The sequence below is a fragment of the Hirundo rustica genome, chromosome 1, assembly GCF_015227805.2.
Source record: "Hirundo rustica isolate bHirRus1 chromosome 1, bHirRus1.pri.v3, whole genome shotgun sequence".
Lineage (NCBI taxonomy): Eukaryota > Metazoa > Chordata > Aves > Passeriformes > Hirundinidae > Hirundo > Hirundo rustica.
Window position 1 is genome coordinate 42577207 of NC_053450.1, and position 19866 is coordinate 42597072.

The following is a 19866-nucleotide window of genomic DNA, read 5'->3' on the forward strand; positions in this document are numbered from 1 at the left end:
GCGGGGCCGGGGCCGGGGGCGGGGCCGGGCCCCGAGGCGCACCGCCGTGCCGGCAGCCGGCCCGGGCGCGCTCCCCCGGGAGCCCTCGGCAGCGAGCTCCCCAGGCCTGCTCTCCTCCCTTTGTATCTCTTCTCGCCAGCCCCTGTCCATTCGCGTCTCTCTCCAGGCACCCGCGACGTCTGCTTTCGTGCGGACTACTACACCTGGAAAGCAAATTCCCGTGGCTGCATCCCTGCCCTGTCAACCCCGCTCAGTCCGCACCCCAACCTCCGGTGATGATCACAGCGGTGAAGCTTCACTTGATTTTTTGTTGTTGTTGTTGTTGCAGCTTGGCTTCAAACAAGACACTTAGATTCAGAAGGGTCTTTGGAGGGAAAAAAGTTTTAAAGTGAAAAGGCAGAAAAGGAAGGACTACAGATAAAAATGCAAAAGCCACAGAAATGCCAGAAATATATCAAAGAGGTGTTAATTAGAGTCAGCTCCTCAGAATGATGTGACATTTTCAAAGGCTGGAATATCTGACATTCAGTAGCATAAGAACTGTGGAAAATTGATTCCACAAATGTCTAGCCAAGATGCCAAATGTTTCTTCACCTGCAGAAGCCAATTACAAAACTCAGGTTTCATGCCCTTCCCCGGGAGCCAATGCCGAGCTCAGCTGAAGGCGGCCGCTGCGGTAGCACTTTCCCCATCATACCTGGGAACCACAAGCTACACGGTGTTGACGACCCATAGGCAGGAGGGAGAAGGCAGCTGCCCTTGCAGAGTGCTGGTGAAGGGCAGCAAGCTCAGGAACAATCCAAAAGGGCCCTGCAGGCATTCATGTGGACAGGAGGGAAACACACGTCAAAGCAACCTGCAGGCAAACACGCCTGAAAGGGGACAGACACATCCCAAAACCTGTGCCAGGGTCACTGCCATGAGAGATTCCCCGTAGGACATGCAGCCATCCCTGACAAAAAAGACTGCCACATACACACACCTCACTAACCAGCAACGACACCCACATGCTGTTCTGGGCATCCTGTTTTATAAATAACACTCATTTTTTTCCTTTACAGCTTATAAAGAGAGAGTTAAACTCATTCACAGACTTCTGGTAGGGATCAGAAAGAGCAAGGATGCAAGACGTTTTTCTTCCAGCTAACCTGAAACATCTTCCCCAGCGAGGACTCAGATCACAGAATATGTTGAGTTGGAAGGGAACCACAAGAACCACGCAGTCCAACTCCTGGCCTTGCACAGCACCATCCCCACCCTCACACATAAAATGCTCTGCCTCCCTGCATTTGTCCTTTGTTCATTTTAGCCCAATACTGGGTTTGCTATCTCTGCATACATAAAAATGATAAATTTTTAGTTCTTCCATTAATTTCTATTTTATCAAGTTACTAGTTTTGACCAGATTTTTGTAACAACAGAAATAAGTAGGAGTTTCAATATTTACACCAAAAGAATTAGAAGCTTTTCCAGTACTGTGAAACTGTTCCTTAAGCAGCATTTCAATGATCTGTGGAGCTTTCTGTTGTCAAAACAAGCTGATTGTAGGGATTCTCTTGTGTAGCCTATTTCACTATTTTCATGGAAGTAGTACTACTGAAAAAAAAGTCAGAATATTTTGAAAAGTTCTCCCCTATTATACCATCACTGTAGAAAATATTGTGGTCTTGAACAGAAAAAAAAAAAACCAAAACTTGTCCCTTTCTTATATTTTGGAATCAAGAGCAGGTGCAGGAGGGCTATTAGAGACCACTACACAAGCCTTGTCCACTGTGGTCCATCCATAATGCAAACAGGCTGTGCTCCTACTTGCACTAAAATAAAACCTGCTCAGCTCCAAGGTCAGAAAGAGGCACAATGGCCACACAATGTCTGTGCATTTTTATTTTTTTTTTTAAGATGAATCCTTCTTTTTTAGGTGATTCTGTGCTAACAATGAACAGCACACCTGTATTGTCATGAGATTTGACAGAAATAGAGCCATAGGCTCACCAAAGCAAAGCCCACTTGTATTCCATGAGTCTCTGAAAGCACACAGCAGTCTCCACAGTCCATCTGTGTCCAGACCCACCCACTAGATGTCAAGGCTTACATTTAGCAGCAACAAATTACTGCAATACTAATTGCAACCACAGCAAATAAAACATAGGCCAAAATGGAAAAAAGGCACAAGGTCTCTGGCCTAGGTGAGGAAACCTCTGCTGTATCACTCTAAAAACTACTTTATTTCACTCTTCTTATATGAGCAAAGTTTACTGGGAAAAAAAATGTAATTTTTTTTCAACATTGAATTTGAAAGGAAAAATACCTGATAACTGGAAGCTGAACACATTTTAAAGATGTAACTTCCTTTCCTTTCAAACAGCCTGAGAGAGTTGGGGTTATTCAGCCTACAGGAGAGGTGGCCCCAGAAAAAGCAGCTTCCCAGTACCTAAAGAGGGCATAGAAGAAAGCTGGAGAGTGACTTTTCACAAGGGCATGCTGTGATAGCACAAGGGGTACAACCTTAAAACTGAGACAGGGTAGGTTTAGGTTAGATATTAGTAAGAAATTCTTTACTGTGAGGGTGGTAAAGCAGTGGAACAGGTTGCCTAGAGAAACTGTGACAGTGTTCCAAGCTAGGCTGAATGGTGCTCAGAGCAACCTCCTTTAGAAGAATGTGTCCCTGCCCATGGTAGATGGGTCGTAACCAGATGATTTTAAGGTCCTGTCCAACACAAACCATTCTATGGTTCTAGGATTCTAAGTGCTTACACATGGTAGTGAACTCACCTCTCACTCTCTTCAAAAAGAGTTCAAAATACAACTTCTGCTTACTACTTGGTCAAAATAGGGTATTGGTAGTCATTTCAGGAAAAAAAAAAAAAAAAAAAAACCACACAAAAAACCCACAAAAACAAGAAAAAACACCCACACAAACCTTTCATAAACTTTATTGTCAAATATCACACAGTACTCATCAAGAGAAAAGTCAGAAATGCAGTGTGCTCAGCTCAAAAACAAATGTTCTACAATCATGTTGTGAAATAATTTTATTTAAAAGAAGAGTTTCACAGAGTTGAGATTTTTGAGTGCAGATTCCACAAATGGCCCTCATGTTGTACAACACTGTCTCCAGAGTTGCCATACAATGGTCCCCATCTCAGCCTGAAAGGTTTTCTAAGTAATATCTGGAACCAGGCATTGATAAAATACAACTAAGGAATGATTATTTCCTATTTGCAGAATACAACGAACAAAAACATAGCAACATCTTCCAGCAAGTTCAGTGCATACAAATTATTCTTCAGAATGAACAACTACCTTGTGTAACTGATTTAAGCATTTTATTACTGTAGTGTATTACCGAGGACTGTAGTGTAAAGTATGAGTGGTAATAGCAATAAGAATAATAAAAATCAAATAAAAATAAATTCCCTCATGGTTCTTTACATAGAATATTTCTATGCAATTTCTGACTGAGAAAGCACAGACAGATCCAAAGTGGTCACTCCTTTGACACGTGGCTCTGGGAACTACTTACCCATTAAGAAGTAGTAGTTCTTTTGAGAACCAGGACCCTTGTGTCTCTCAATCCCATCAATTCTTCACAGGATAGTTTGCCTAAAAAATAAGGACATAAAACACCACATGGAATGAGCAAAAAACTCTTACTTCTATTCATATTTACACCAAAAGAATTAGAAGTAAGCTTTTCCAGTGTTTACAAGCCCTAGTAGACAAAAGTGCCCCAATGTAGGAAGCTGGGCATAAATGTAATGAAAAGTCATTAGTCCTGAGAGCTTTCAGGTTTTTGAATGATTGCAGACTGCACCTGAACAGAGCCCCACCAAATTCCCTCATTCCATTAGTGCACAACTTGCATTTGATCAGCTAAGAAGAGCAATATAACTCATTCCCTTTAAAAGCACAGAAAATGTCAGGTATTAGGCAGTAGCAAAAACACAGAAAACACAGAAGCAATAATAATCACACAGAAGACTAGTGAAGAATCTCATTCCAAGCAAAGAGACATTTAAATTATTACCTGAGTCCAAAAGGGACTCATGACAAGACCGTAATACTTTTCTCTCCGTGAGACTTAATTTTAAGAAGCATCAAGCAGCCTCACAGTCACAATTCCTCTTTTCTCTCCAGTACTTAGAGTATACAAGAGACATAAGCAAATGCAATTTCTACCCCATTCCATCTAGAAGTTAATTCCTTTCTTGTTCCTTCTGACTCTGTTCCTTCTAACGGGAAGATCTCACTTCATCACAGGTGTTACTTGTACATCCATGCAGCAGTGTTTCTCCTCCTCCCTTAGCATGAAGCCTAATTTAATAACTTTTATTTCCCATTTGTTTGTTTTAATATGTGCACTCCCAAGATCCTAACTGCACAAATTCACTGCACGTGTAAGAAGCACAGTCTGCTTGTTTCCTCATGCTATCTCAAATTGGAAGTACAAGCAGTTAAATACCTGAATGAGCAAGTAAGAAAATAAAATTAGAATTAATAATAAAAAAAGGTATTTAAGAGATGTGAAAATTCACATGCAAAAGGAACAATCTTGCTACCAGGTGCAAAAGAACTATAGAAATGTTCTAGCCCACTCTTTTCAATAAACAGCCTATACAACCAAAATAGAGCAGAAATAATGAGTCTTACTCAAAGCACGAATACAAAATTTTGTTAACTATACACTAAACTATAATATTAAATATAAAGTTAACTAATGAACAAAATCATTACCAAATACTTAAGGGCCAATCAAAAAATTCTTAATTTCCTTTTTTCAATAAATTTTACATGTCATTTTTGATTGCATTAAGATGTCATTAAATTTTATTATTACGTGCAAAGACTATTTTTTATTTCCTCTGTGCAAAAGTACAAACATCTGATTTTGTTCTTTTGAACAGAATGAGAACTGAAAATAAATTGAAATTTAAAAATAGAAATATTTAAGTCAATATGCTTTTCAAAAATTTACAGTTCTTTCACATTTCTGTACACCATTACACAGGAAAATTGAGTGTGAATAGGAAAATAATTTCAAATGCTGCCGCGTTGTCTGTAATGCCATCCAGACTGAAAACACTGGAGAATGCGGGCATCGATCCCGCTACCTCTCGCATGCTAAGCGAGCGCTCTACCATTTGAGCTAATTCCCCACCTGAAAAAAATGCTTTCAAAACTTCGATATACACGCTTTAAACTTTAAAAAACTCACAACACAACTATGTTTCATTATAAATTATTGATTGTTTCTTGCTGGGTCATTCTTTCCACTCACCAACAACTGACTGCAGCCCACAGCTGCAATGATGGGACACGTTTTTGAGCATGTACACTCCCAGAATAATCTTATTCATCCTTTTAAAACACTAGTCTTTGTTACTCAGCTGGTTTCAAACAAGAAGCTCTCCAAAAGATCGAATTACTTAAAAGAAACCGAATGTGTGTTTTTAGGGGGGAAAAAAAAAAAAAAAAAAAAAAAAAAAGCAGAAAAAGCCCTACTTTAATTGAACAACTGTTCCAAATTTAACAAGGAAACACATGTTCTTTCCAATTTTCAGGGCATGCACATTTAAAGACTAATTCAGAAAACATTTAATGAAGGGGGAAAAAAAAGCTATATGCTTAAATGAAACGGTCTTATAGTCAAAACTTAACACTATTTGTGTGTCCATATATATATATGCACACATCCTGTCATATACACATGTATATATGCATACATACCTCCTTTTGGAAGGTGTCTGGCAACTCTGAGAGAGTAAAGTGAAAGTAAAGCAGATTTGTATTTTTCTTATTTATTACCTCACCAAATGCACTTGCCTATAATTAATACATTACTTTAAACAGCCTTAAAACACTGACTTTTTTTGAAAAATGAACGCACCGGTGCTTACGTGTCTTGACACGCGGCATAAAGCTTACATCGTAGGCAGGGAACATGATGATGTCCGCCCCCCCCAGCTGCACCCACAGCCCCTGGAGGCCGCTCCTTACCCCCTCTTCCCCCAGAAGTGCACCCACAGCCCCCAGGAGCTCGGTTCTCCAAAAGCAGCACCCAAGCCCCCGGGGCTCGGCCCCCGTCCCGCCGGGGAGCAGCGGCGCCCCGGCCGCAGCGCCCGATCCGCGCTCGGCCCCGGAGCCCCCGCCACGGCCCCTGCAGCTGCGCTCCCTCACCGACCCGCCCCTGGGCCTCGGCTCCTCGCGTTTGCTTCCCTGCTTCCCAGGAACAGCCCTCTGCTGCTTCCACAAACCCCTTTCCTTTGGCGTTCCGAAGTCCCCTGCCACCTGCTCCGTGCTCTTCCATCCCCTCCTTCTCCCAGCCTCCTCGCTTCTGCTTCACAGAAGCACAGGATCGATTAGGTTGGAAAAGACCTCAGAGATCACCGAGTTTAACTTCTGCCTGAAGAGCAGCACCACGTTAACTAGACCACGGTATTGAGTGCCACATCCAGTCTTTCCTTAAACGCCCCCAGGGACAGTGACTCCACCACCTCCCCGGGCAGCCCATTCCAATGTCTAATCACTCCTTCTATGAAGAAATTCTTTACGATGTCCAAACTAAACTCCTCCTGGTGTATCTTAGACTGTGTCATCTTGTCCTGTCCCGAGATGCGTGGGAGAAGAAGCCAACCCGCATCTGGCTACAGCCTCCTTTCAGGTGGTTGTGGAGAGTGATGAGGTCTCCCCTGAGCCTCCTTTTCTCCATGATGAACAACTGCAGCTCCCTCAGCCGCTCCTCAATAGGACATATGCTCCAGACTTCACCAGCTCTGCTGTGCTCCTCTGGACACACCCCAGCACCTCAATGTCCATTCTTGAAGTGAGGGACCCAGAACGGAAAACAGGACTCGAGGTGGCCTCACCAGTGCCGAATACAGGGTGACAATCACAGCCCTGGTCCTGCTGGCCACAAAATTTCTGATACAAAAATAATGTGAACATACCTGTAACAACTTTCACATACACGTAACTTGATCAATCTGGGTTTTTTGAGCTGAACCGAACCAAAGAGGCTGAGCTCCACTTTACATCTTTCCCCTACTTATTTTAACCACGGAGGCCTCTCAGTTATCTCTTTGAAACATAAAGTGATATACCAAGCTAGAGAGCTGGGGAATTTACAAACTCCACCTACAGTGCTCACTTCTGCTCTTCTCCATAAACTCTCTATTCTCTTGCACATACAAATTATATAGCCCATAATCTGCCACCCAGTGACTTTCTGACTGTTGCTTGAACATCTTCATTTACAGAGGAGATTGTTCCTGCGCTGTGTCAGCACTAAACCAGACGATGGCTCCTTACTAAGCCAGGCCACATTTCTCACTCCACAGATGGGAGAAATTACTCATCCATCAAGTTTGAGCCAGTCCAAGAAGAAATCAAATCGGAGCATGAGTGGAGGTAAAATCACCACCTGACTGGTTTCTAACCAGCCTGTCTTGTTTTTATATCATTTACTGGCTTTTGGTGATGCTGAATCATTTTATGTACCTTAGCCCTGACGTGTGATGAATGGCTTGGAGATACTGCACATGAACATCCAGTTGCTCCTGGAGCTGGATTCTTTGGCAGGAGATAAAACAGATTAGGAATAACTGAAACTAAGCCACTGTCTTCACTCCGTATGGCAGTATTCACTTCATGCTTAACAAGCTTCAGCATTGCTATAATTCAGATTTGCTATAATTTTTTGACAATGCCAACCACAATAAGAAAGGGGAAGAAAGAATAATGGTACTCAGAAAAAATATAGCTGTCAGTTCTAAGAGTGCTAATGGTAAAAATGAGAGTAAGAACCAGGTATAAAGTTGCTCTTGGATTTATGGCCAGCTGTATGTTAAAGCTATATCTGACTTTTTTTAAAATACTAAAGCTAGTCCTGTCAGAGTTAAACCCAAGATTTTTGAAGGGGAGGAGAGGGTGATTGAATGCGTATAGTTTTTCAGTATTTGTAGAATGTTAAAAAAATTAAAAGCAGTATAAAAATGATGTAACACTTGTGAAGTAAGGAGAGATCTCTGCAACGCAGATAATTCAGTTTTCTATGGTAGCTGCTAGAACGTGTACAGGCACTTCATCGGGTTTTCTATTGAACACACTACGTGGAAAACTGAGATACAAAATTCAGCTGAAGTAAGAAACATTTTTTTCACATGATCTTATTTATGCAGCATGAACCACCTTGGAAGCTCCTCAGGGCCTAAAAGCACCTGCTTTGTTCATCATCTCTAGGAATTTAGAGTGAGTTAGCTAACCAACACTCATTATCGCATTATTTAGCAGTGATGACAAGGAACATATTTAGACCAGGCATTCCTGAGTAATTTCCTGGTCAAGTCTTTGGATTTAAAAAAAAAAAAAAAAAAAAAAAATCACTTTATTTTTGTCTTTATCTTCAGAGAAAATAAAGCTGTCTTCACAAGAAGTTGTTTAGAGACAGCTGCTAACAATTCAAATGCTGCTGTGATCCTGAAGGACTGGTAGACAACTCAAGATTCTCCGCTGATCTCATTTCAAGTTGTCCAACACTACTAACATTTTTTCATAGCCTTTTATTAATTTGTAAATTGTTGAAGTAACTGTAATTTTACAAACAACATTTAGCAAAAGAACTCAAGAGTTACATAAAAATAGCTCAGCTCTTACTGAAAGATAACAATGAATTTCTGTTTTTTCCTTATTTTACTTTTTTCAGGAAAAATATCTAGCAATACACAGAAATAGCAAGGTTATAAACACACAGGAGATGGGTTATTGCCAAATGTTCAGAGACTCCAAGGAACTGAAGAAGAGTGTGAACTGGAGCTTAACAGAGCTTAGCCTACAGTTTCACCCAGACTGCTGACTGGATAAACCAAAGGTGAGTTTTACCATTTACTGCTAAAACTATTTTCTTGCTAACAGTTAACCTGATATTTGGTGTCAAAGGTGCAGAACCTGAGATAGTTTGCAAGATGGGAATAGCTTTTACAGTTGCAAATAACCCTAATGTTCTATAATCTCCTTAAAAACAAATTAACAAAACCCCAGAAAGTGACAGAAAAATATATATTGCATACCCAAATTATTCAGAAGTCACGTTCTCAACTCTTAGAAACTACCAGGAATGTAGTTTGAAAATGGAAATTCTGTCCTCCTTAAACACATATCAATGTACATTTTTTAAAATTGTTTTTCAACCTCCAGCCCCAAAGCAATGCCTAGGAAAACGCATGAGCATAAAGCTAATCATAATTTACGTTACGAAAAAAATATTTAGGTCCATTTAAAGGTGTACACAGCTGATATTCCTGCTACTTACAGCCATTGCACTGGGAAAATTAGGATAAAAATCTGCTCTTTCCAGCATTACCTTTTCCCCATGGTGGTAGAGAAGGCAGCTTCAGGGGCACAGAAGAGCTGACCAACAGGCAGGTTGGTGGCTTTTCTTTAGAACACTTACTGCCATCCCGACAGCTGCCTCATGCGTCAGGACGAGACACGGCCAACAGCGCTTCCCCATTCACACGATGACAAACCACCCAGCACCGCCTGTTCACCGCTCCATCTATAAAGGAATAAAAGGAGGGCAGCAGCTGCCCTGGGGGACAGAGTTGCCATTGGGGTGGGTGGAAACACACGCCTCCACAGAAGGTTCTAGCACAGGGCAGGGCACGCTTAGTGCCTGGGAAGGGCGGAGCAGAGACCCAGTCCTGAGAGGCCGGGAAGGTGGGAATGGGCAGGCCGGGGAGCTGTGTCTGCTTTGTCACCTGGAGCGAGTCTGGGCTGAGACCACTGAAAGACAAAGTAGGTGGAGGAGGTTTGTGTACAGCCTTTTAGCCAGGGGCTTTCTGGTTGTGGTGGTTGTCTTCGTGGGTCTCACAAAATTTAGTTTTGGAGTGATGGGGGTGCTTGTTTGAAGGAGGAGGTGCAGTGGGCAGTGTGACTCCATAGCAGAGTGGGTGGTTTTGTGGATTCTTGTGGGGTTCCTATTCAGTGCTTCCTACTCCTGTGCTGCTCTGCCATGACTCAGGCTCCAGCCCTCCTTCAATTTTCTCAACACCTACAACCACACTAATCCTATACTGCATTAGTTGTTTTCTTTACTTCTGATACTGCTGCTCCAGAGTTCGCTTAACGTGAAACATTGAGCTCAGGAGAGAGGTGGAAGACGCAAATCAGAGGATAACTTGGGTTGAAAAGCTTGTTGAAGTGGGTACTGTCGTAAACTTCTTGGTGGTCTTAATTCAGAATGGTTGTGGTGTTTTCAATGCACTGTAAGCAGGTGGCTTCATCGGTGAATGCAGCTCTTCTAATAAGTCTGGTTTCCCTGTTCTAGTTTAAAATTACTGTATATCATGGTGGTGTATAAATAAAAAAAATTAAAAAAAAAAAAAAAAAAAGGAAAGCTCTCAGATATTCATATGGACCTAAGTAATCAGATGTTAAACATACACTGAACTTCAGTGAGTTTTGTGTGTCTTAGTCTTGGAACCTTGCAGCCAAATACATTTTTCAGTTCATTCCATATAACCAGTTCCTTCGGGCTTTTTATAAATGGTTGGTTTATTTATTTAGGTGAGGTTATTGTTTTTAAAACCACTCTATTATTCTGGAAAAAAATTTCATTTAGTGAGTACATACTTCTGTTCCTTAGCAAAAGCCATAGGATATAGGGGTCTGAATCTTCTGAAGTCTTCTAAGCTATGAAAAATCTTCATTCTCACTCCTGTTAACTTTGGCACAAAAAGTGAAAGGTGGATAAAAATCAAAAATATAAAGAAATTGTTTACTATTCTGTGGAAATCCATGGCTTGGAAAAGACACTAAATGAACATGAGGAAAAATCTTGTATGTGCTGTTTAATGGTAGCTGATTAGCCATGTGGCCTAGGCATAGCTAGCCCACATTCTCTGCTATGTGGAATTACAGGGAATGTAGTGAAAATGTAGATTCTTACAGTGGTGATTTAGAAGTCAAAAGCTGCAGATTCACTGGGATTCAGGCATAGTCAATTTCACTACTTTTGTAACAACCTTGTTTATTGCTATTAGCTATTAAACGGATTGTTTTGTATGTGAAATTGGTAAAACAGTTTTTCTGTATTGTCATCCCATTTATTTAAAGGAGACCATTGTACATGTAGCATGATGTTGAAACTTCTTTAAATGCTCAGCCAGTTAGTAGAGATACAAGGTCTTCCAGAAAAATTGGGAGTAAGTGATGATGTGAGTCTAGCCATCTTCCTAGGAAAAAACATGCATAATCATGTTAATGTATGACTTCCGGTTTCTCCGTCTGAAAACAGAATGAAATCTTTGCCAATCTGGAATCCATATGATAACCTAGGTGGAAATCTAAAATCCATGGATCCTTTTAGAGAAAGACAATGGTAAGTTGTATGTTTTCTTGTTTTTTCAACTCTCTGATAGTTAGAGATTTTGCAGGTTGAAATAAGGAGGGTGATTTTTGTATTGGTCCCCAGGAGATGACAGAGAGTAGCATAAAATGATAATCTCTGAGATCATCATCTTACTAGTGTACAGAGAGCACAGTGTTAACCTAAATGCTAATCTGATAAATATATACAAAAGAAAAAACATTTTGGCGTCATACCTCTTACAAAAGCAGTATATTTAACATGAATTATTCTGGCTTTTGCAAGTTTCTGTTGTGACTGGCAGTGGTAACTGAAGTTACTTAGGATGCCTGACTAAGCTGATTCTTTGACCAGTGTTACAGAATTTTGTACTGGTGCATAACCTCCTAGATGGACCGTACTGATTTTCCTTAAAGGTGGTAACTGCAGTAGCAAATAACTATTAAAAGTAGCAAATCTTTCTAGGGTTTATTATAGTTCCGTTTTGTTTTTCTTTTTGGTTGGTTCTTATGTTTTGGGATTTCTTTAGCATGTTTATGTCTTGTGCTTTGGGTCAGACTCAATGAATAATGGCTAAATAGAGGCAAAATTTTATGAACAAGCAATAACCTCTTCATCAACAAATTGAGTGTTAGTCTCATTGTGGCCATTACAAACAGAAACAGAGTCTGGGAGGTTTCTTCTGACTCATGGCATGGCTCCTGTGTTGCTTTTTATGTGATTTACAGTGGATTTGGTGGGATGCTGTCTGTTGGAGTTTGGGGTTTTTGTTAGTGGGTTTTTCCTCTCCAGAGGGTGGTGTGAATTTTGCTGTCCAATTCCATATTTTGATACTGCTTTTCAGTAAAATTGTCTCTGAGGTCCAAAACACACATCCTTCAATGCTTCAAATACAGCTTTTCCTTCAATGCTTTATGTATGGAATAAATACTGGATATAGAACTGGAGACATACTTGTTCCATTTTAATGCTATATCTATCAACTTCAAGGTCAGGCCATTTAACGGAATGAACTGAATATACTATAGCTGGCCTTACTCATTTTGTCCCTCCTTAATTTATACTTCATTCTGAGTTTTGCTTGATCTTAAGTAAATTTTACCCTACCTGTAGTGTTAAAGCCTTAAGACGAGTCACAAATTGAAAGTTTCCGTTTGCGTGCAGTTGTAAGCCTGCTTAGAGATTCCCTTAACTAAACCAAGTAGATGTGCTGTACCTTTCAAAATCTGGCATGATGAAACCCTGGTCTCGTCCGGGCTTTGTTCTTACAAGCCTGATACAGACACAGCTAGAGGGGTTCTGTTTGCTTGCTTGTCTGTTTTACAGCATAGGTGTTTTTGAGACCTAAATGGGTTTTGTTCAGAAGGAATACTAAGAAAAATGTGAAACATCCCAGAATGGAAGGAGTAGCAAGCTTCCTTACTTTGCCAGGCACACTGACCTATGGAGCTTTCAGTCAGCCAGTTGCTTAAATGTCAGTGGTATCTGCAGCATAATTCCAGCAGTAAAGACTTAATGACCTCCTGCAAATTAATTTCAGATGCCTCTTTCCACATGGATTAAATAGGAGAGGGAGAATAATTTTTTTGGCAAACTCAGCTGTTTCAATCAGAGTGAGGAGGTAGGTGGCAAGACACTGGAATTTTGATAAGGGAAGAATCTGCATGGGGTTTTTGGGTATACAGCTTCAGGGCTAGACCAAAGACTGAAATTTTGTTATTTTGTTTTCTAAAATCACTAAGTCGTTGAAGAGGAGAGATCTGAAAGATATTTATATGTCAGTGTGATTCATGTGTCTTAAAGCATCCTGGGGAAATCAAGAGCTGTTTGTGTAGTTATTTAATAAATTTCATTTCAGACACTCCTTTTTTTCTTTTTCAGAAAGGCAGATTGTTTAATATTATAAATGTAATAAAAATTCACAACTCTCTCTTGCTGTTTGTGAAACCACTAAAATGAATTTTCACTGCTGTTTCATTATAGTAAAAATTTGTATTTTTTACATTTTAGTTGTAAATTTTTTATTTTTACACGTATTTGTCTTTTTGCTTGTATATCTGGTGATAGCATCACAACTTAAAAATGCCTGAGAGATTTAAGTGAATGTTGTGAACTATTACTTTGTTTCCCAGTATTCCATTTGGTGCTTTTTTTATTGTTTCCAAGAACCCTTGTTCCATGGGTGCTTTTTTTACCCCTTTTTTATAACGTGAACCCAGCCTGTATTGCCACAAGAGGAAGAAAGAACTGGAAGAACTCTACCTATGCAGACATATATATTTTAGATTGTAAAATGTGGAGAAGGGTAAAGTCATTTGGCCGATTGTCTTCCACCTAGGGATTACAAATAGGAAAAATCTGTTTTAGAAAAAAATACAGTATTTAAATGCATCCAGATTTCTCTTAAGCAGTAGTAATTGTTTGGTGTGAACATAAATCTGCAACTGCCTGGAAACACAAGCCCGGATGTTGTCCAGATGCATCTCCGCTGAACAAAGCGCCTGCTGTTGCCTCGAGAAGTCCAGATACCATATTAGGCACAATTCGCACTACGGCTGTCAAAAGCAGTGCGCTTGCAGGAAGACCTAATTGCTTCTGCGTTTCACTGGAGTGCTGTGCGCTGTTATTGCCTTCCCGTGGCTTCGGCGAGGATTAGAAGGGCTCGGACCGCCCAGCTACCGGGAGTTGAGGGAGGAGGTTTGGTTCGTGTTGGGGGCGGCGGGTCGCGTTTCGGCACGTTGTGCAGCGAGTCCGCCAGGGAGGGAAGCGGAAGCAGGAATTGTCAGTGCAGGGGGCGGGGAAATGGCGGGGGGAATTAGCTCAAATGGTAGAGCGCTCGCTTAGCATGCGAGAGGTAGCGGGATCGATGCCCGCATTCTCCAGCGTTTTTGCTGCTGTTTCGGATTCAGATGCGTTCTCCTGGAGCGGTTTCGTCAGGGTTAAAGTGAATCAGTTTGGAGACGCGTTTGTAGAGTATGAGGTATCTAAGTTTTTAACGATGATCAGAGCTGAGGTGTTGTGGTGGGGTTTTTTTTGGTTTTGGGGTTTGGTTTTTTTTTTTCAAGTGCAAATTATTTTCTTCTCATGGCTAGAAGGAGACATTAAATGATGTTGTGAGAGACCGAGCGTAACTTGAAACTCATGTTAGGATCAAGCGTGCCCTGCCCAATCCTACAGCGGGTGCAAGGTAGCTGGAGAGACACTAATTCCGTGATGAGCTGATTATTTATATAGACTACAGACTTTTACATCTTCGCAGGGACAATTTCAGTAACTTTTCGCGTTAAAATGTAATCATAAATGCTCACATTCGGTGCCGTGGTAAGGGACGGAAGTGGCTTGTTTCTTTGTTTTGTTTTGGGCTTTTTTTTCTGTATCACAGAAACAGCGTTAGTTTAGGTGGGTTTGTGAAGAAATTGTTTCTCAGAGGCAAGTGCACGAGCGTAATCTTCACAATTAACATTTCTTCTTCCCTTTTATTTGCCGCGCGAGGTGGTCTGTTATTACCTGCTGTGTATTCTCTGCCTCAAACCCCGGACAGCTCATGGAAGAAAAGCTTTTCCCACCGTGGCGCTACAGCCGATCAAAAGGCTGGAGAATGCGGGCATCGATCCCGCTACCTCTCGCATGCTAAGCGAGCGCTCTACCATTTGAGCTAATTCCCCTTGGCGCGGGCGCTGCGGAGCGGCTGCACTCCTGCTGGATCCCCGCGTGGCCGCTCCGGCCGCAATTGCTGTGTAGAGTTGTTCTGTCTAACAACACGGAGTCATGTCTGAATTTACATGGAAAACCCGGTGGCTGAAAAGCCAGGCTACGCACTTGACGTATGAAGAGCATTTTCTGCTGTGTTCCTTGGATAAAACAAGTTGTACAAGCCTCATTTCCCTGAGCTGTGCATCCTCTAGTGTTTATTCAAGGAGAGAGAACTCATTCTTTTACATCTCTTACAGTGCCAATACAAAAAGGCTTGTAAATCTAGAAGGACTACTCTTAGAAGTCATTCAAGCACAGTGGGATTTTTCCTCTCTTTTTTTTTTTCAAGTCATTAGTTCCTTTTCCAACTTTATTTTCTAATTAAACATACATAAATGATAAATACAGTGGTTTAAAAGTTCATGTTTTGTTTCTGTAGAGGAAAAATTCATCCATGTATTTTTATGTTCTATTTTAGAAATTATTTGTATTTCTACCTTTATTTATTGCCTTTGATAATTCTTTCCAAATAGTATTGCATCTTAAATATATGGGGTTACTAAGCACATTTCTTAAATAGAAAAATTCACCTGTAGTCCATACTAGCTGACTTGGCAGTGGGAAACACATTGCTAAACATCTATTGTATTGCTAAACCTCCATTCACAGGCTGTTAAATCAAAGAATGCTTTCTGGATTTCAAGAACGAAAATGTAGTTTACAGAGAGAGTGGATACATTTATATGCTCCGTTTAAATGCAGAGGAGTGAGTCCTGCTAGTAAACGAAAGTGTGTGCAGTAATCCAACAATACATGTACTAGTGGTTTTCTCTGAAGGATTTAGGCAGCGCTGGATGGCAGCAACCAGTCAAAATAAAATTCAAAACTGAGCATCAGCAAGTTACAACTTGTCCTAGGTAAGTTAGTACTCCAGATTTGTTACACTACAGATTCAGGTCGAGAACTTCAGGTGGAACTACAGTGTTGCTTTAAACATTCTCTTAAAGTTCAGATATTCTCCTGCCTAACTTCAGTCTCGGCACAATAAAAAAAAAAAAAAAAAAAGTATCCTTAACACTTCTTGCATTATACTGGAGATGATTTTACCTACCTCACTTGAGTGGACTTGAGGGAGAAAGCAAATACGCAAAAGCACTTTCAGTCCTTCTCCCAGGCATTGTGTATCTTAGGCTCACTGGTGGCCCCTGCACGCCTGGCCAGGATCTCTCCCATATCGTGTTTTCACAAGGTTCAGCTCAATGAACAGTTTTCTTTATCAACCCTGTGCAGTTCGAGTCATTATGAAAAGGCAGATTACCTCTCCCTGCTTTTCACCACCACATCTCACTCTGTTGCCGCTGAAGGGGCCTAAAGCTTCACCCATTCGGCTCACAGAACAACAGTTTATTTAATGCCCAAGCCAGATAAGAGAGAGGAGCGATCTCTGCACTGTTTTCAATTATTAAAACTTCAATTATTAAAAGTTATTAAATAACTACACATATATTTTATGTAATTGACAGCATTGTTTTGTGATCATGAATTTGTTGTGAGTGTTGCTAAGTTTTCATGTAAGATGGCAAGTAAAATGTTCTAATTTCTCAACCCGATTGGGAAAACTTCCTTACCTATGTCTGAAAAATAGCCTGACCTTCTTAGTTCCATTAAAGAAAAATTTAGGGTGTTTCAGTTTTGAAGGCTTTGTGTCTGCATACTTGCACGTAACACAGATCTATTAATCTTCTTGTCAATACTAATGGAAACTGATAGAAGTTAATTTAATCAGGCTTGAGTTTTGCTTTCTAGATGGTCTCCTGGGGGGACATCGGGGCAAATGCGTGTTTTGTATTATCCTGAAGCTGCTCCACTATGTCATCTGTGATGTGATTTCCCTGAGCGCAGAAGGACAAATCTAGCGTGTGGCAGGTGCCACTGCGAGGCTGCAGGGCACGAGTTTGTCGCACATGTTAGCGTGAAGTGCCTTATCACATTACTCTGCCTTATCACGTTAGGGGTTTTTTGGGCAAAACCATAGACGCCTCCCGGTCAGGCGGTAGTTAAACGTTCTGAATGGCTGCCCTGGAGTCACTCCCCGCGGTGAAAAAGCAGAGTAAAGGTGGAAGTCGTGGTTTGTATTTAGACCTGTTGAAGTCTAAAGTTACAGGATGTCGCTGTGGGGCACGGGGGGAATTAGCTCAAATGGTAGAGAGCTCGCTTAGCATGCGAGAGGTAGCGGGATCGATGCCCGCATTCTCCACTGGTGATTTTGCTCCTCGCGGGAGTAAAAATACTTCACCGCGAGTGTTTTTAAAAAAAAACCAACTTAATTAAAGCCCTGACGCGCATAGCGAGGAAACGAAGAGTCACGGCGCTCTTTCTTTCGTGAACGGCAAGTAACGGGTTGTTTTTTATTATTACATATACACAGCTGGAAAATGGGTCTGTTCAAGTTTGCCTTGTTTCCTGCTTCTTGATTTGGAAATGCTGAATGAACTACCACAAATGCATGATTTTGGAATCGAAGTTCAACGTGTTTTCGTGTGTGAGCAGAGAAGCCATAGCGAGAGAGAAAACGCCGTTCCACGTGTGGAGCTGTGGTTTTTAGCCGCTCGGAGAGGACCAGAGTTCTGTGATACCGGACTTCCCCCGAGGGGGGGAATTAGCTCAAATGGTAGAGCGCTCGCTTAGCATGCGAGAGGTAGCGGGATCGATGCCCGCATTCTCCAGTGTTTTGCCAGACAGGAATTGATCCACACTACCAAACAAAATGTTTCATATTTCGGTAAAATGCTAGTTTTGTTTTAATCGGTGGCTTTTTTTTTTCCCCCTTCTTCCTCTGCCCTTACTACCTAAATCAGGCTTATATAACTGTATGGGTGAATCCTCTGTTGTAACAGTTGATGTCCTGGACGGTGTAAGTTAAATTGAGCAAGCAGGAAGAGAATTCTGCAGTATGACATTTTTCCATTCTTAATGAAAAACATGTCGTGGTTTAACCCCAGCCAGTCACCAAGCCCCACAAAGCTGCTTACTCGCTCCCGCAGCAGGAGGGAGACAATTAGAAGTGTAAAAGTTGGAGAGCTCAGTGGTTGAAATAAATGCAGTTTAATAGGAAAAGCAAAAAGCATGCACAAAAGCAAAGCAAAACAAAGAATTAATTCACTGCTTCCCATGGGCAGGCAGGTGTCCAGCAATCCCCAGGAGAGCAGGGCCCCATCACATGTAATAACTTGGGAAGACAAATGACATCACTTCAGATGTCCCCCTCTTCCTTCTCCTTCCCCCCACATTACATACTGGGCATGTTATCATACGGTCTGGAATATCCCTTTGGTCTGGTAGAGTCACCTGTCCTGGCTGTCTCCTCCCTGCCTCCCATGCCAACATGGCAGTACGAGAAGCATAAAAGGTCTTGGCTCTGCGCAAGCCCTGCTCAGCACATATATATCACACCTATATATCTCAGCACAAACTTAAAATACAGCTCGACAACAGCCGCTAGTTTAGGAATGCTGGTCTTCTCCAACTGTCCATTGTGATCCCTGCCCAGATACATAGGATGTTATTTCATTAATGATCTTTATGAAGCTGTAGTATGAGCTGGATCAGTCAATGTAAGTTTACAGCTAAAAGCTGTCACCTCTTTCCTCCTAAGCCTGTATCCCAGAAAGCACACTACAGCATCCATGTCTTTTAGCTATGGCCTGTGTGCAGGCTATAATTGAGCTCCTCAGACCTCTCTTTGATTTTGCGGAGGTGCTTTTAAGAGGCTGATGCCTCTAACATATCTGAAAGCACACTTGTGTTGGAGCTTCAGAGATAACCTTGACCATGTGCTTCACTGACTTCCTCCAACATTTTATTAATTTCTTCTGGTCCTTCTCCAGACATAGTGTTTCATTAGGGTGCACTTTCCCCTGACCCTTCCAGGAGCTGCACAGCAAGTGCAGCTTTTTAGATCTCGGTCACCAGTTATGCTAAATTTGTTGTGTCTTGAATGTTACTGGAGCATCTTACAGCATGCAAAAAGGCGTTATTTCCTCACATCTTCAGTCTGTTCATTGATGAGGAAGAAATTATGTGTGGTATCAGCAAAAATCATTATTCCATTTCTTGGTGTGTCTCTGGAGGCCAAAAACTTAACCTTCCCTTTGAACACTCAGGCATACCTGAACATTCACAGCATACCCAAATGTGACTACTTTCAGTATGATCAGTAGACAGGAGATGCCTAGAATGGTCATACTAAATCCCATTGTTCTGAAGAGTCTAGGGCATCCTTATGGCTGCTGTATAGGCACTTATTTTCAGCAAAGTTTTTCACAGTTCACAATGTGCTTCCACTGAGTTCTCCCCATAAGATCCTGTGGTAAACCTGTTTTATAAAAAACTATTTCTGATCATGATCTTTGATATGCAATTTTTTAATCTCATCAACTGTAAGCAGTGTGGACAACGATAACATAGACATCTGTCTCAGGAATGTCTGATTTAGAGAAAGACTCATAATTATTTTAGGATGGACACAGTATAATCCAAGATCACTTCAAGTAAGTAAATAGATGAATTATTTTTTTTTCCCTCTTCATGAAGTGAAGGCAGAGTAAAGTTTGGAATATTTCTTAGTAACATCCAATTTCAAGTTTGCCTGAAACAGTTATGCAAGGATTCTAACCTGTTCATTGCACTTAAATAAAAAAGACCACATAAAGCTATCATGCTGTTTTATACAGCTGAGGAAGGTCGACGTAGCATTGTATTTTTCTATTAAAAAATCACTCATACCAGGCCCTTGGGAATATTATTGT

At 41.2% G+C, this 19866-nt stretch overlaps 4 non-coding genes across 4 annotated transcripts; 2 read left to right on the forward strand and 2 right to left on the reverse strand.

Moving 5' to 3' along the window:
* Positions 1-5083: 5083 nt before the first annotated feature.
* TRNAA-AGC (transfer RNA alanine (anticodon AGC)) lies at positions 5084-5156 on the reverse strand. The gene has a single exon. It is a non-coding gene; the product is annotated as a tRNA-Ala (tRNA).
* A 9018-nt stretch (positions 5157-14174) lies between these two features.
* On the forward strand, positions 14175-14247 carry TRNAA-AGC (transfer RNA alanine (anticodon AGC)). Its single transcript has one exon. It is a non-coding gene; the product is annotated as a tRNA-Ala (tRNA).
* A 710-nt stretch (positions 14248-14957) lies between these two features.
* Positions 14958-15030, reverse strand: TRNAA-AGC (transfer RNA alanine (anticodon AGC)). Its single transcript has one exon. It is a non-coding gene; the product is annotated as a tRNA-Ala (tRNA).
* Positions 15031-17711: 2681 nt separating this feature from the next.
* TRNAA-AGC (transfer RNA alanine (anticodon AGC)) lies at positions 17712-17784 on the forward strand. The gene has a single exon. It is a non-coding gene; the product is annotated as a tRNA-Ala (tRNA).
* Positions 17785-19866: the final 2082 nt, after the last annotated feature.